The sequence below is a fragment of the Schistocerca cancellata genome, chromosome 12 (assembly GCF_023864275.1).
Source record: "Schistocerca cancellata isolate TAMUIC-IGC-003103 chromosome 12, iqSchCanc2.1, whole genome shotgun sequence".
Taxonomy (NCBI): domain Eukaryota; kingdom Metazoa; phylum Arthropoda; class Insecta; order Orthoptera; family Acrididae; genus Schistocerca; species Schistocerca cancellata.
Window position 1 is genome coordinate 92,539,296 of NC_064637.1, and position 14,001 is coordinate 92,553,296.

Below are 14,001 nucleotides of genomic sequence, written 5' to 3' on the forward strand. Positions count from 1 at the left end.
GGGCTGTAGGGTGAGTTAGAATACGGAACTCGGCTGGGATCTCAGGGTACACTGGATTCAATCATAAATCACTGTATGAGGATATGTACACTGGAAGCATCCCTGGCACATCCGTTTTATAAACAGTTCTATATACAAAGTCTACTACCTGCCTTCTTAGTAGAGTAGCTTCTCATAGTTCCCTGAGTTTAAGTCCCAATATCGCAGAGGCGGGCGCGTCGGACTAAGTGTTGGCTACATGGAAATTAAGTTAGTTACGCAGCACTGCACTGTGATCTCAGAGCATCGCTTCATCACTTCCATCACTGTCCCAACACTATGGCGGCTAACCTTTTTATAGCGGTAATGCACCCGGCACCACTTGTTCTAGAAGTTTCGAGTACTCTTCAGCATTGCATGTGTGTCACGCGGTAGCACGCGAGGCCTACGTCACGAACAGGCCGTATGCCGCTGTCCAAGGGCTGCCTCTTGCGACGGCTCTCGAGCCTCTTTATGCGGCGTAGTCCGCTGTTGTTAGCAGAGTCAACTTTACAGATAAGCTACGTCCGGTCACGTCCGCCTTGCTGGTAACAAGAATTTCTAAGCCTATATCTCACTTGAGTTTTAACTCTATTTTCTCTCATTCGCGACACTTTGCTAACACCGCAACGTCACCGGTAGCACCTCTCTTGGGCTCATGACCATATCGGTTGGATCCTAGACGACTGGAAAACATTTCCCTTGTCAGAGGACACCAGAATTCAGTTGGTAAAAGATGTGGTGTTCGAGTGTGGCGCAGGTGCGACGAAGCCATGGACACAAATTGTCAACGAGGCACTGTGTGCAGCATGGTGGTGGTTCCATAATGGTGCGGGCTGCGTTTACATGGAATGGACTGCCTCCTCTGGTGCAGTTGAACCGATCATTGACTGCAAAAGCTTATGGTCAGCTACTTGGAGACGAGCTGCACTCATTCGAGGGCTTCATGTTCCCAAACAACGATGTAATTTTTATGGACAATGCGCCATGTCACCGGGATAAAATTGTCAAGCTTGGCTTAAAGAACATTCTGGACAGTTCGAGCGAATGATTTGGCCACCCAGATCGCCCGTGAATGCAGTGGAACGGTTATGGGACATAATCGAGAGGTCAGTTTGCTCATAAAATCTTGTACCGGTAACACTTTCGCAATTATATGGACGGCTGTAGAGGCAGCGTGGCTCAATGGCGGGGGACTTCCAACGACTCGTTGAGTCCACACCACATCCAGTTGCTGCACTAATGGGGGTCCGACACGATATGAGAAGGTATCCCATGACTTTTATCACTTCAATGTGCATGTAAATGATTGCGTTTCAATGCTCCGTAAAAGGCAGTATGGACACCACAGAGTGCATTAGCGTTGTTCGTGATCAGAGTTGTTACCAAGCCTGGAAGGGTGTACAAGAGGCGTAAACGGCGTCAGTTGTGAAAAGGACAGTGCGACTTAGCGTACTCGCCTGAGGTAGCGTTATCAGCACAAATGGCTCAAATGGCTCTGAGCACTATGCAGCGGTGTACCGTAGGTCTCTAGAAGAGCGTAGCGTTCCAAAGGATTGGGAAAGGGCACAGGTCATCCCCGTTTTCAAAAAGGGACGTCGAACATATGTGCAGAACTATAGACCTATATCTCTAACGTCGATCAGTTGTAGAATTTTGGAACACGTATTGTGTTCGAGTATAATGACTTTTCTGGAGACTAGAAATCAACTCTGTAGGAATCAGCATGGTTTTCGAAAAAGACGGTCCTGTGAAACCCAGCTCGCGCTATTCGTCCACGATACTCAGAGGGCCATAGGCACGGGTTCACAGGTAGATGCCGTGTTTCTTGACTTCCGCAAGGCGTTCGATACAGTTCCCCACGGTCGTTTAACGAACAAAGTAAGAGCATATGGACTATCAGACCAATTGTGTGATTGGATTGAAGAGTTCCTAGATAACAGGACGCAGCATGTCATTCTCAATGGAGAGAAGTCCTCCGAAGTAAGAGTGATTGAAATGCAGGAGGATCTGCAGCGAATTGACGCATGGTGCAGGGAATGTCAATTGAATCTCAATGTAGACAAGTGTAATGTGCTGCGAATACACAGAAAGATAGATCCTTTATCATTTAGCTACAAAATAGCAGGTCAGCAACTGCAAGCCGTTAATACCATAAATTATCTGGGAGTACGCATTACTAGTGATTTAAAATGAAATGATCATATAATGTTGATCGTCGGTAAAACAGATGCCAGACTGAGATTCATTGGAAGAATCCTAAGGAAATGCAATCCGAAAACAAAGGAAGTAGGTTACAGTACGCTTGTTCGCCCACTGCTTGAATACTGCTCAGCAGTGTGGGATCCGTACCAGATAGGGTTGATCGAAGATATAGAGAAGATCCAACGGAGAGCAGCGCGCTTCGTTACAGGATCATTTAGTAATCGCGAAAGCGTTACGGAGATGATAGATAAACTCCAGTGGAAGACTCTGCAGGAGAGACGCTCAGTAGCTCGGTACGGGCTTTTGTCAAAGTTTCGAGAACATACCTTCACCGAAGAATCAAGCAGTATATTGCTCCCTCCTACGTATATCTCGCGAAGAGACCATGAGGATAAAATCAGAGAGATTAGAGCCCACACAGAGGCATACCGACAATCCTTCTTTCCACGAACAATACGAGACTGGAATAGAAGGGAGAACCGATAAGGTACCCTCCGCCACACACCGTCAGGTGGCTTGCGGAGTTTGGATGTAGATGTACATATATGGCTTAACATCTGAGGTCATCAGTGCCCTTATTAGCACATGACAGAGTTGGGCCTCGTTGTGGCTCTGTCTTATAGCAGTCCGCAATTGCGAAAATGTTGCCGGAGCAGGATTTTGTGCACGAACTTACCTCCCGATTATGCCCCATAACTGTTCGATGAGATCCATCGTTGCCAATCTCGATGACTACATCATTGGCTCGAACTGTCCAGAATGTCCTTCAAACCCATCACGAACATTTGTAGCAGGTGATGGATGCGTTGTCATCCTTAAAAGTTCCAGCACTGTTTGGGAACATGAAGTCTATGAATGGATGCAAATGGTCAGTGATCTATTCTGCTGGACGCGAGGACCCAGTCCATTCCATGTAAATGAAGCCAACACCTTTATGGAGCCTTGTTGACAGTTTGGGTCCATGGGTTTGTGTGGTGTCTGCTCCACACTCGAACCCTACCAGTAGCTCTTACTAAGTGAAATCAGCGCTCATCAGATGAGACCATGGTTTCCCAGTCGTCCAGATTCCTACCGTGAGTTTGCTAGCGATGTCGTGATGTTAGCAAAGGCACTCGCGTGGGACGTCAGCGGTCACAGCTCATTTAGTCCCATTTTTGCCGTGTTGTCATAACGGATACGTTCGCCGTACATACCACACTCGATTTCTGCGTTTGTGTCATGCTGTGTGGCTAGTCTGTCAGTAATGACAACTCTGCGCAAACGCCGCTGTTCTCGGTCGGTAGGTGAAGGTCTTCGGCCACTGCGTTGTCCGTGGTGAAAGGTAATATCTGGAATGTGGTATTCTCGGCACACTCTCGACACTCTGGAACTCGGAATACTCAACTCACTAACGATTTCCGAAATGGAATGTCCCATGCGTCTAGCTCCAACTACTATTCTGTGTTCAGAGTTCGTTAACCCCCTCGTGAGTGACAATCACGTAGGAAGGCCTTTCACGTGTATCACTTGAGTACAAATGACAACTCCACCATTACATTGCCCTTTGATGCCTTGTTTATGCGGTAGTACCATCATCGGTTTATGTGAAACTTCCTAGCAGGTTAAAAGTGTGTGCCGGACCGAGACTCGAACTCGGGAGCTTTGCCTTTCGCAGGCAAGTGGTCCGTTGCAGAGTGGAAATCTTATTCTGGAAACATCCCCCAGGCCGTGACTAAGCCATGTCTCCGCAATATACGTTCTTTCGGGAGTGCTAGTTCTGCAAGGTTCACAGGAGAGCTTCAGTAAAGTTTGGAAAGTAGGAGACGAGGTACTGGCAGAAGTGAAACTGTGAGGACGGGGCGTGAGTCGCGCTTGTTTAGCTCTGATGGTAGAGCACTTGCCCGCGAAAGGGAAAGGTCCCGAGTTCGAGTCTCGGTCCGGCACACAGTTTTAATCTGCCTGGAAGTTTCACATCAGCGCACACTCCGCCGCAGAGTGAAAATCTCATCGGCTTATGTGTTTTGTCAGCTCAGTACACCCCGTCAGTGTGCATACGTACGAAGTTACTTTGATACCTGTCCTTGTATTCTGGATGGTTCAAATGGCTCTGACCACTATGGGACTTAACAGCCGAGGTCATCAGTCCCCTAGAACTTAGTACTACTTAAACCTAACTAACCTAAGGACATCACACACATCCATGCCCGAGGCAGGATTTGAACCTCGGACCGTAGCGGTCGCGTGGTTCCAGACTGAAGCGCCTAGAACCGCTCGGCCACTCCGGCCGGCTATTCTGGATGCTTCACCTTTCAGTCAGCCAGTGCATATCTGCTGTACAGTCAAGACTCTCTTCCCGACAATTACTGACGCTACTGTTCCGATTCGTTTCATTTGCCTCCGCTGACTGTGAGTGGCAATGTTGCCGTTCCTAGTGCTTTTTGGAATGCTTCTATGTTCCTTTCCGTGATGTCCAGTATGGGTCAAGTTGAACTCTCCCGCTAGCTGGACCCGCCGTCCACCTCTGCTCTCCGCGGTGCCTGTAACACGCACCGTCGATACGCTGGTCTCGTCCGCCACCGCGGGACGCACTTCCGTCACGCACCTCTCCCCGCCAGGGCCACCAGTGCGGCAGCGCGCTGACGTGCCCAAGACTAACGGCCGGTCCCGGCGTGACGAAATCCCGCCCCCAGCTGGCCCGCTATCGCTCCACCCTTCTCCTACACGGCGTGCTCCCCTCCCCCTCTCCCCCCTCCCCAACTCTCTCTCTCCCTCTCTCTCTTTCCCCCTCCCGCCCTCGCCTCCCCCAGTTCCGGTGGCACGTCCTCTCCACGTCGGCAAGTCTTCGCCCCCAACTTTTAAAACGCGGCCGCCCGCCTCTCTAGACTTGAGCGCACGTCTTAGCGCGACGAATATATATAGCCGAGCTGCCGCCGCAGCCTGTATCGGACCTCGCTCGGATTTCGCCCCCACCCCCGCCGTCCCACCCGCGCGGGCCGCGTCTGCCCCGCTGACGAGGAGATTTAGGGCGCGTCTGCCATCTTCGCCCGCCGTATCCGTTTCAGCAGCCGACGTCTGGCGAACTCAACACCCGGTACCGCCTGCCGCCTACACTCGGATCACTGATCTGGTCGGAATTCTACACTGGTCTACCGAGGCGTCTGACATGTGGGTCGCCGATTTTGATCAAGTTTTGCTAGGAGGTTGTGTATTCAAAATAAAGAGACACGTGTTTTGGCTTCTTGTTAGAGACTCCCTACTTTTTGAAAAAAAATCCAGGTGAAAGTTGGCTTCGTTCACACGTGCACTACGTAAAAGGTACTGATAATCTCAGTGTTTGACCTTTTTTTGTGTGGTTTCTGCTTTTCTCAATATATACCTGTTGCGGCCACACTTGGTACAATCGCTAGGGACGTCTTGATCAGCGGAATATCGTGCGTGGATCTGTTTAGGTGTGAATCGAATCTCGCATGCGCCTATGTCGGTAATGACGCGGGCATCCACATGTATGCCTATTCTTGCAAGGAGCACAGATTCCTAAACACATCTTACGTTGAAACTTCCTGGCAGATTAAAACTGTGTGCCGGACCGAGAAGCATTTCATATCCATGCAGGTGTTCGCCCAGGAGATGGAATGTCCCCCCTTCTATTTAACATGGTTCTGGAGAAAACTGTGAGGACATGGGAATAGGAAATAAAAGGAATTCAGTTTGGGATCTACATCTACATCTACATCCATACTCCGCAAGCCATCTGACGGTGTATGGCGGAGGGTACCCTGAGTACCTCTATCGGTTCTCCCTTCTATTCCAGTCTCGTATTGTTCGTGGAAAGAAGGATTGTCTGTATGCTTCTGTGTGGACTCTAATCTCTCTGATTTTATCCTCATAGTCTCTTCGCGAGATATACGTAGGAGGGAGCAATATACTGCTGGACTCTTCGGTGAAGGTATGTTCTCGAAACTTTAACAAAAGCCCGTACCGAGCTACTGAGCGTCTCTCCTGCAGAGTCTTCCACTGGAGTTTATCTATCATCTCCGTAACGCTTTCGCGATTACTAAATGATCCTGTAACGAAGCGCGCTGCTCTCCGTTGGATCTTCTCTCTCTCTTCTATCAACCCTATCTGGTACGGATCCCACACCGCTGAGCAGTATTCAAGCAGTGGGCCAACGAGTGTACTGTAACCTACTTTCTTTGTTTTCGGACTGCATTTCCTTAGGATTCTTCCAATGAATCCCAGTCTGACATCTGCTTTACCGACGATCAACTTTATATGATCATTCCATTTTAAAAGAGCAGAGAATCAAGGTGAAGTGTCTGGCTTTCGCGGACGATCTTGCAATTCTAACCAGCAATAGAGAGGAAGCCAAACTTGCATTGGAGAAACTACACAAAATCTTACAGAAAACTGGGCTACAAATCTCCTGCTAGTAAACACAGTATATGGAAAACAAAGCTGTAGATAATCTCCCCAATACTACTCAGTACGGGAAAGTGGCACAAGTTGCCCACTTCAGATATCTGGGAGAGATAATCCAACCATCAGGACTGAACTCAATCTGGAGACTCTTCTCCAGATTACAAAAAACAAATAAGCTCACTTGGAATTACTGTAATAAGAAATCTATTTCTGTCACTGCGAAACTAAGGCATTACAACACAGTAGTCTTACCAGAAGCACTTTATGCTGCAGAAACTACAGGGATGCTTGGTCATACGAATATCGAGAGGGATTGAAAAGCAGGAAAGAAAAATTCTGAGGAAAATATATGGACCAGTGTTCGGGAAAGGAATTTGGATGAAGAGGCCAACTAGAGAGATTTACAAAGACATAGATACAATAACACACACCATTAGAAAGAGAAGGATGAAATTTTATGGACATATTAGCAGGATGCATAAAAGCAGGCTCACAAGGCAAATCTTTGAGATAGTAAACAAGAGCAAAAACAAGGCAAAGTGGATCACTGAAACAGAAGAAGACATTAATGAACTGGGGATCACACAAGACAACATAAACAATAGAGAACAATTTAGAAACATCATAAAGAAACACACACTTAAACAAGAACACGATGAGAACAGAACGGGAAACAGATGGTCGGAAGAACGCAAGTGAGAACACAGTGAACATATGAAGAAGAGAATTTGGGAAGAACGAAGAAAGAAGAGGAAATCTTGACTACTGAAGTTCAATCGCTCTCTTAAAAGGCAATTATATATATATATATATATATATATATATATATATATATATATATATATATATATATATATATACAGGGTGAGTCACCTAACATTAGCGCTGGATATATTTCGTCAACCACATTAAATACTGACGAATCGATTCCACAGACCGAACGCGAGGAGAGGGCTAGTGTAATTGTTTAATACTAACCATACAAAAATGCACGGAAGTATGTTTTTTTAACACAAACCTAGGTTTTTTTTAAATGGAACCCCGTTAGTTTTGTTAGCACATCTGAACATATAAACAAATACGTAATCAGTGCCGTTTGTTGCATTGTAAAATGTTAATTACATCCGGAGATATTGTAACCTAAAGTTGACGCTTGAATACCACTCCTCCGCTGTTCGATCGTGTGTATCGGAGAGCAACGAATTGCGTAGGGATCCAAAGGGAACGGTGATGGACCTTAGGTACAGAAGAGACTGGAACAGCACGTTATGTCCACATGCTAACACCTTTTTATTGGTCTTTTTCACTGACGCACATGTGCATTACCATGAGGGGTGAGGTACACGTAAACCAGTGGTTTCCGTTTACAATTACGGAGTGGAATAGAGTGTGTCCCGACATGTCAGGCCAATAGATGTTCAATGTTGTGGCCATCATTTGCTGCACAGAATTGCAATCTCTGGCGTAATGAATGTCGTACACGCCGCGGTACATCTGGTGTAATGTCGCCGCAGTCTGCCACAATACGTTGTTTCATATCCTCTGAGGTTGTAGGCACATCACGGTACACATTCTCCTTTAACGTACCCCACAGAAAGAAGTCCAGAGGTGTAAGATCAGGAGAACGGGCTGGCCAATTTATGCGTCCTCCACGTCCTATGAAACGCCCGTCGAACATCCTGTCAAGGGTGAGCGTAGTGTTAATTGCAGAATGTGCAGGTGCTCCATCATGCTGGTACCACATACGTCGAAGCGTTTCCAGTGGGACGCACTCTATTCCACTCCGTAATTGAAAACGGAAACCACGTGTGTACGTGTACCTCACCCCTCATGGTAATGTACATGTGCTTCAGTGAAAAAGACCAATAAAAAGGTGTTAGCATGTGGACATAACGTGCTGTTCCAGTCTCTTCTGTACCTAAGGTCCATCACCGTTCCCTTTGGATCCCTACGTAATTCGTTGCTCTCCGATACACACGATCGAACAGCGGAGGAGTGGTACTCAAGCGTCAACTTTAGGTTACAATATCTCCGGATGTAATTAACATTTTACAATGCAACAAACGGCACTGATTACGTATTTGTTTATATGTTCAGATAACGTGGTCCCATTTAAAAAACGTAGGTTTGTGTTAAAAAAACATACTTCCGTGCATTTTTTTATGGTTTGTATTAACCAATTACACTAGTCCCTCTTCTCACGTTGGGTCTGTGGAATCGATTCGTCAGTATTTGATGTGGTTTACGAAATATATCCAGCGGTAACGTTAGGTGACTCACCCTATATATATATATATATATATATATATATATATATATATATATATATATATATATATATATATATATATATATTATAAACGGGTGGTTCGAAAGTGATGGAAAATATTGAGGGATATGACAAGAAGTAAACATGGGCTCTCCAAGATGCATACCCTAACAGTTATGAGCACTTTTTCATCTTCGCTACTTTGAAACGCAAGTCTTGTAGTGTGCAAGTGTTCATAACTTTTAAGGTATGCATTTTAGAGCACATGTTTACCCGTCATCTTTGTCTTGGTCCATAATACCACTTCCCAAAATATGGAAAACAAAGAGCTTGCAGTAGAAAAGATTTGTTTCACAGTATCGAAGACCAAGAATTGCTCAGAGCTCTTAAGGTATGCGTTTTAGGGCATTGTTTACTTACCTTTTTTGTTTCGAATGATTGTTCCTGTCATATGCCTGACTATTCCTCATTACTTTTGCAGCAGCATTTATACGAGTTGAAACTAGTTGTGGATGGATTAAGAGGTCTAAATAAATACGAGCTGAGTAGTGACACGACAGAGTTGTTAAATACATTTACAGTAGTAGTGGACACTAAGAGGAAGACGTATGACTCCACAAAGTGCTACTTGTCACCTAAATAACCTTATGTTTTAACTTGAGATATATCTCGAAAACGACGCTTCGCACGGAAAACTATGCTCTATGCGAAAAATTTAATATTAGTGAAGGGGGCCTCTGTGCTACAACTGGCTACCTCTTAACCATCCTTCCTGCACGGGCAGGGTCAATTTTGTATATATTTGTATGGGAACCTCCCTGTAGTATTGACATTCTGTCGCGCTGACCACTCAGCTACTGGGGGCAGACTGTTACATTATTGAAGGCCCCTCGTACAGTCAATCCCTCGTTTAGTAAGGGGTCTTCCCACTTACTGAATCGTTATACGCTACATTAATTGTTTTTGTTGAGCGTGAACTGCTAATCCCCGAAATTAGCGCCGATCCTCTTCAAGTCTTCTTGCATTTCGCTGCAGACTTCTCTGTATGCAACATCAACATCCACGAACAGCCTCACGAAGGTTCCGGAGCTATCCACTTGGTCATTTATACACATTTACCTCTAAGTCACTAGTAATGGATCAATCTGGACATAAATGCAGCAAGGAACACGTCTTATTTCAAACGCGCTTGCTGAGTGAGACCACCGAAGCGCTGGCATTTGTAAGAGGGAAAACCACTTGTTTGAGAGGCAATGTTCCAAGAAACCGATGGGCGTGTCTCGCCGCACAGGAATACCAGATAGGTGCTTTTTGCGGACCCGTGGAATTCGTGCCTGGTCATCCGACGCAGACTTAGCTGGCGGAGCGACTAAACGAAAAGACCGCTCGTCGAAGGCTCGGAAAATAAATAGCCCAGCTCTCTCGGCATAATGTCTTTTTAATAGATTCCGAGAGGAGAACGACAATTTATTTGTGTACAAAACGAACAGTTTTGCGGCATTTCTGCATCTGGTGAGCGAATGCGGCGAGCGCTCCCGAAACAACAGTTACAAATGTGAGACACGACGGCTGCGTTCTCCTGACGACACATTCACAGATGCGGAAGAGAGGTGGGGGGAAAAAAGGGAGGCAAAGGGGTTCCGATTTTGATTTATGTCCCCACCTGCAGAAAGCCGGAGGCATGCATAATGCATGTCGATGCGAGCGCGGTGCTGCAGATGTAATCGTTTTCGCCGCGCTGACAAAACACGCCCTCATAACGCGGCGTTCGCAATCAGTTAAGCCGACCAGAGTGGTATTAGCTTACAAATGGCGCGCCACTAGTATCGCGAGAGAAAAATTGATTTACGACGGCGCCGAGCCGGTCTGCGGCGGAATATTTCGCAAAAGGTGCGTAAGAAAAGTAAGGTAGCAAGTGGCTTGCTGTCGAGACGTGGTGGAAAAGTGCGTGCGAGTTTCGATCGCTCGCCCGCGGGTACTTGCGTCGATTGAGAAAAGATTGCGGCGACCGCTTTCGCAATCTTATGCAGGCACAGTAGCTGGAAACTGAGCCCGTACTATATGTTACGCGTCGCTGTATATATATATATATATATATATATATATATGTGTGTGTGTGTGTGTGTGTGTGTGTGCTCTCAAATGCATACCTTAAAAGTTATGAACACTTGCTCACTACAAGACTTGTGTTTCAAAGTAGCGAAGATGAAAAAGTGCTCATAACAGTTAGGGTATGCATCTTGGAGCCCATGTTTACTTCCTGTCATATCCCTCAATATTTTCCATCACTTTCGAACCACCTGATTTTTTTTTAAATTGTGAGGACATGGGAAAAGGAAATAAAAGGAATTGAGTTCGGGACTGAAAAAGATCAGAGAATGAGGGTGAAGTGTCTGGCTTTCGAGGACGATCTTGCAATTCTAACCAGCAATAGAGAGGAAGCCAAACTTGCACTGGAGAAACTACACAAAATCTCACAGAAAACTGGGCTACAAATCTCCTACTAGAAAACACAGTATACGGAAAACAAACCTGTAGATAATCTCCCGATTACTACTCAATACGGGAAAGTGGCAGAAGTTGCCGACTTCAGATATCAGGGAGAGATAATCCAATCATCAGGACTGAACTCAATAGCCGATAAAGATAGAATCTCCAGATTACAAAAAGCGTATAGGCTCACTTGGAATCACTATAATAAGAAATCTGTTTCTGTCAATGCGAAACTAAGGCGTTACAGTAGTCCTACCAGAAGCACTTTGTGCTGCAGAAAATATATACATATATGAGTGGCAAAATGATGCATTGGTTTAATAAATGTATGGTAGCCCACTAAGAGGAAGATGTATAACTCCACAAGGTCCTAAACACTTGTCTCCTTAATATTATCGGGTACGTAACCACTGGCGTAATTAGATATACGTACAAAAATCAACAGCTGTGCCAGGACAGTGCAGAACCTGAAAAAAATTATTTCATGATATTTGGTACTGGCCACCCACGGCCGTGCAGAGGAGGGACGTCAGCTGGAGAGCAGTCCAGCTGGAGCCGCCTCCCCCGCCTCCCTGTCGCTCTCCTGTCTTGTCCGCCTTTCGCCGTCTTCCGTCAGCCGTCACCGCAGAACTGGGCGCGGTCCCGTTGCGTTCTCCGAGCTCTTTCCTCACCGGACCACCCAAAACGGGGCGTGTCCGGTATGTTGTCTACGCAACCCGTACTGGTCACTCCGTCTTCCTCTCTGCCACGCTACTTCACAGCTGTGCACGCTTAGAACACATCCCGAGCTCAATTGTAATGAGCTCGTCTCGAACTGCATGACCTCCTCCATGAGCAACACCGTCTATGTTACTAAGCGGCCAAAACGGATTAGTTACACTTGAGCCAGAAATATTGCTGCTTCTAGACACTTCACTTGATATTCACCCTTAGCAGTCTGTTCAGTAACGTTGTCGTCAGTTCTAAACTGATGCCAGTTATTTTATTGGTTGCGTTAGCGTTTCTTAAAACAACAGAACCATAATCGTCACTATGTCATGTGCTCACATGACTAGGCGATCAACAAACCCATAGGCAAAATAATTCAAACATGTAATTAATGTACAGGGTGTTTCAAAAATGACCGGTATATTTGAAACGGCAATAAAAACTAAACGAGCAGCGATAGAAATACACCGTTTGTTGCAATATGCTTGGGACAACAGTACGTTTTCAGGCAGACAAACTTTCGAAATTACAGTAGTTACAATTTTCAACAACAGATGGCGCTGCAAGTGACGTGAAAGATATAGAAGACAACGCAGTCTGTCGGTGCGCCATTCTGTACGTCGTCTTTCTGCTGTAAGCGTGTGCTGTTCACAACGTGCAAGTGTGCTGTGGACAACATGGTTTATTCCTTAGAACAGAGGATTTTTCTGGTGTTGGAATTCCACCGCCTAGAACACAGTGTTGTTGCAACGAGACGAAGTTTTCAACGGAGGTTTAATGTAACCAAAGGACCGAAAAGCGATACAATAAAAGATCTGTTTGAAAAATTTCAACGGACTGGGAACGTGACTGATGAACGTGCTGGAAAGGTAGGGCGACCGCGTACGGCAACCACGGAGGGCAACGCGCAGCTAGTGCAGCAGGTGATCCAACAGCGGCCTCAGGTTTCCGTTCGCCGTGTTGCAGCTGCGGTCCAAATGACGCCAACGTCCACGTATCGTCTCGTGCGCAAGAGTTTACACCTCTATCCATACAAAATTCAAACGCGGCAACCCCTCAGCGCCACTATCATTGCTGCACGAGAGACATTCGCTAACGATATAGTGCACAGGATTGATGACGGCGATATGCATGTGGGCAGCATTTGGTTTACTGACGAAGCTTATTTTTACCTGGACGGCTTCGTCAATAAACAGAACTGGCGCATATGGGAAACCGAAAAGCCCCATGTTGCAGTCCCATCGTCCCTGCATCCTCAAACAGTACTGGTCTGGGCCGTCATTTCTTCCAAAGGAATCATTGGCCCATTTTTCAGATCCGAAACGATTACTGCATCACGCTATCTGGACATTCTTCGTGAATTTGTGGCGGTACAAACTGCCTTAGACGACACTGTGAACACCTCGTGGTTTATGCAAGATGGTGCCCGGCCACATCGCACGGCCGACGACTTTAATTTCCTGAATGAATATTTCGATGATCGTGTGATTGCTTTGGGCTATCCGAAACATACAGGAGGCGGCGTGGATTGGCCTCCCTATTCGCCAGACATGAACCCCTGTGACTTCTTTCTGTGGGGACACTTGAAAGACCAGGTGTACCGCCAGAATCCAGAAACAATTGAACAGCTGAAGCAGTACATCTCATCTGCATGTGAAGCCATTCCGCCAGACACGTTGTCAAAGGTTTCGGGTAATTTCATTCAGAGACTACGCCATATTATTGCTACGCATGGTGGATATGTGGAAAATATCGTACTATAGAGTTTCCCAGACCGCAGCGCCATCTGTTGTTGAAAATTGTAACTACTGTAATTTCGAAAGTTTGTCTGCCTGAAAATGTACTGTTGTCCCAAGCATATTGCAACAAACGGTGTATTTCTATCGCTGCTCGTTTAGTTTTTATTGCCG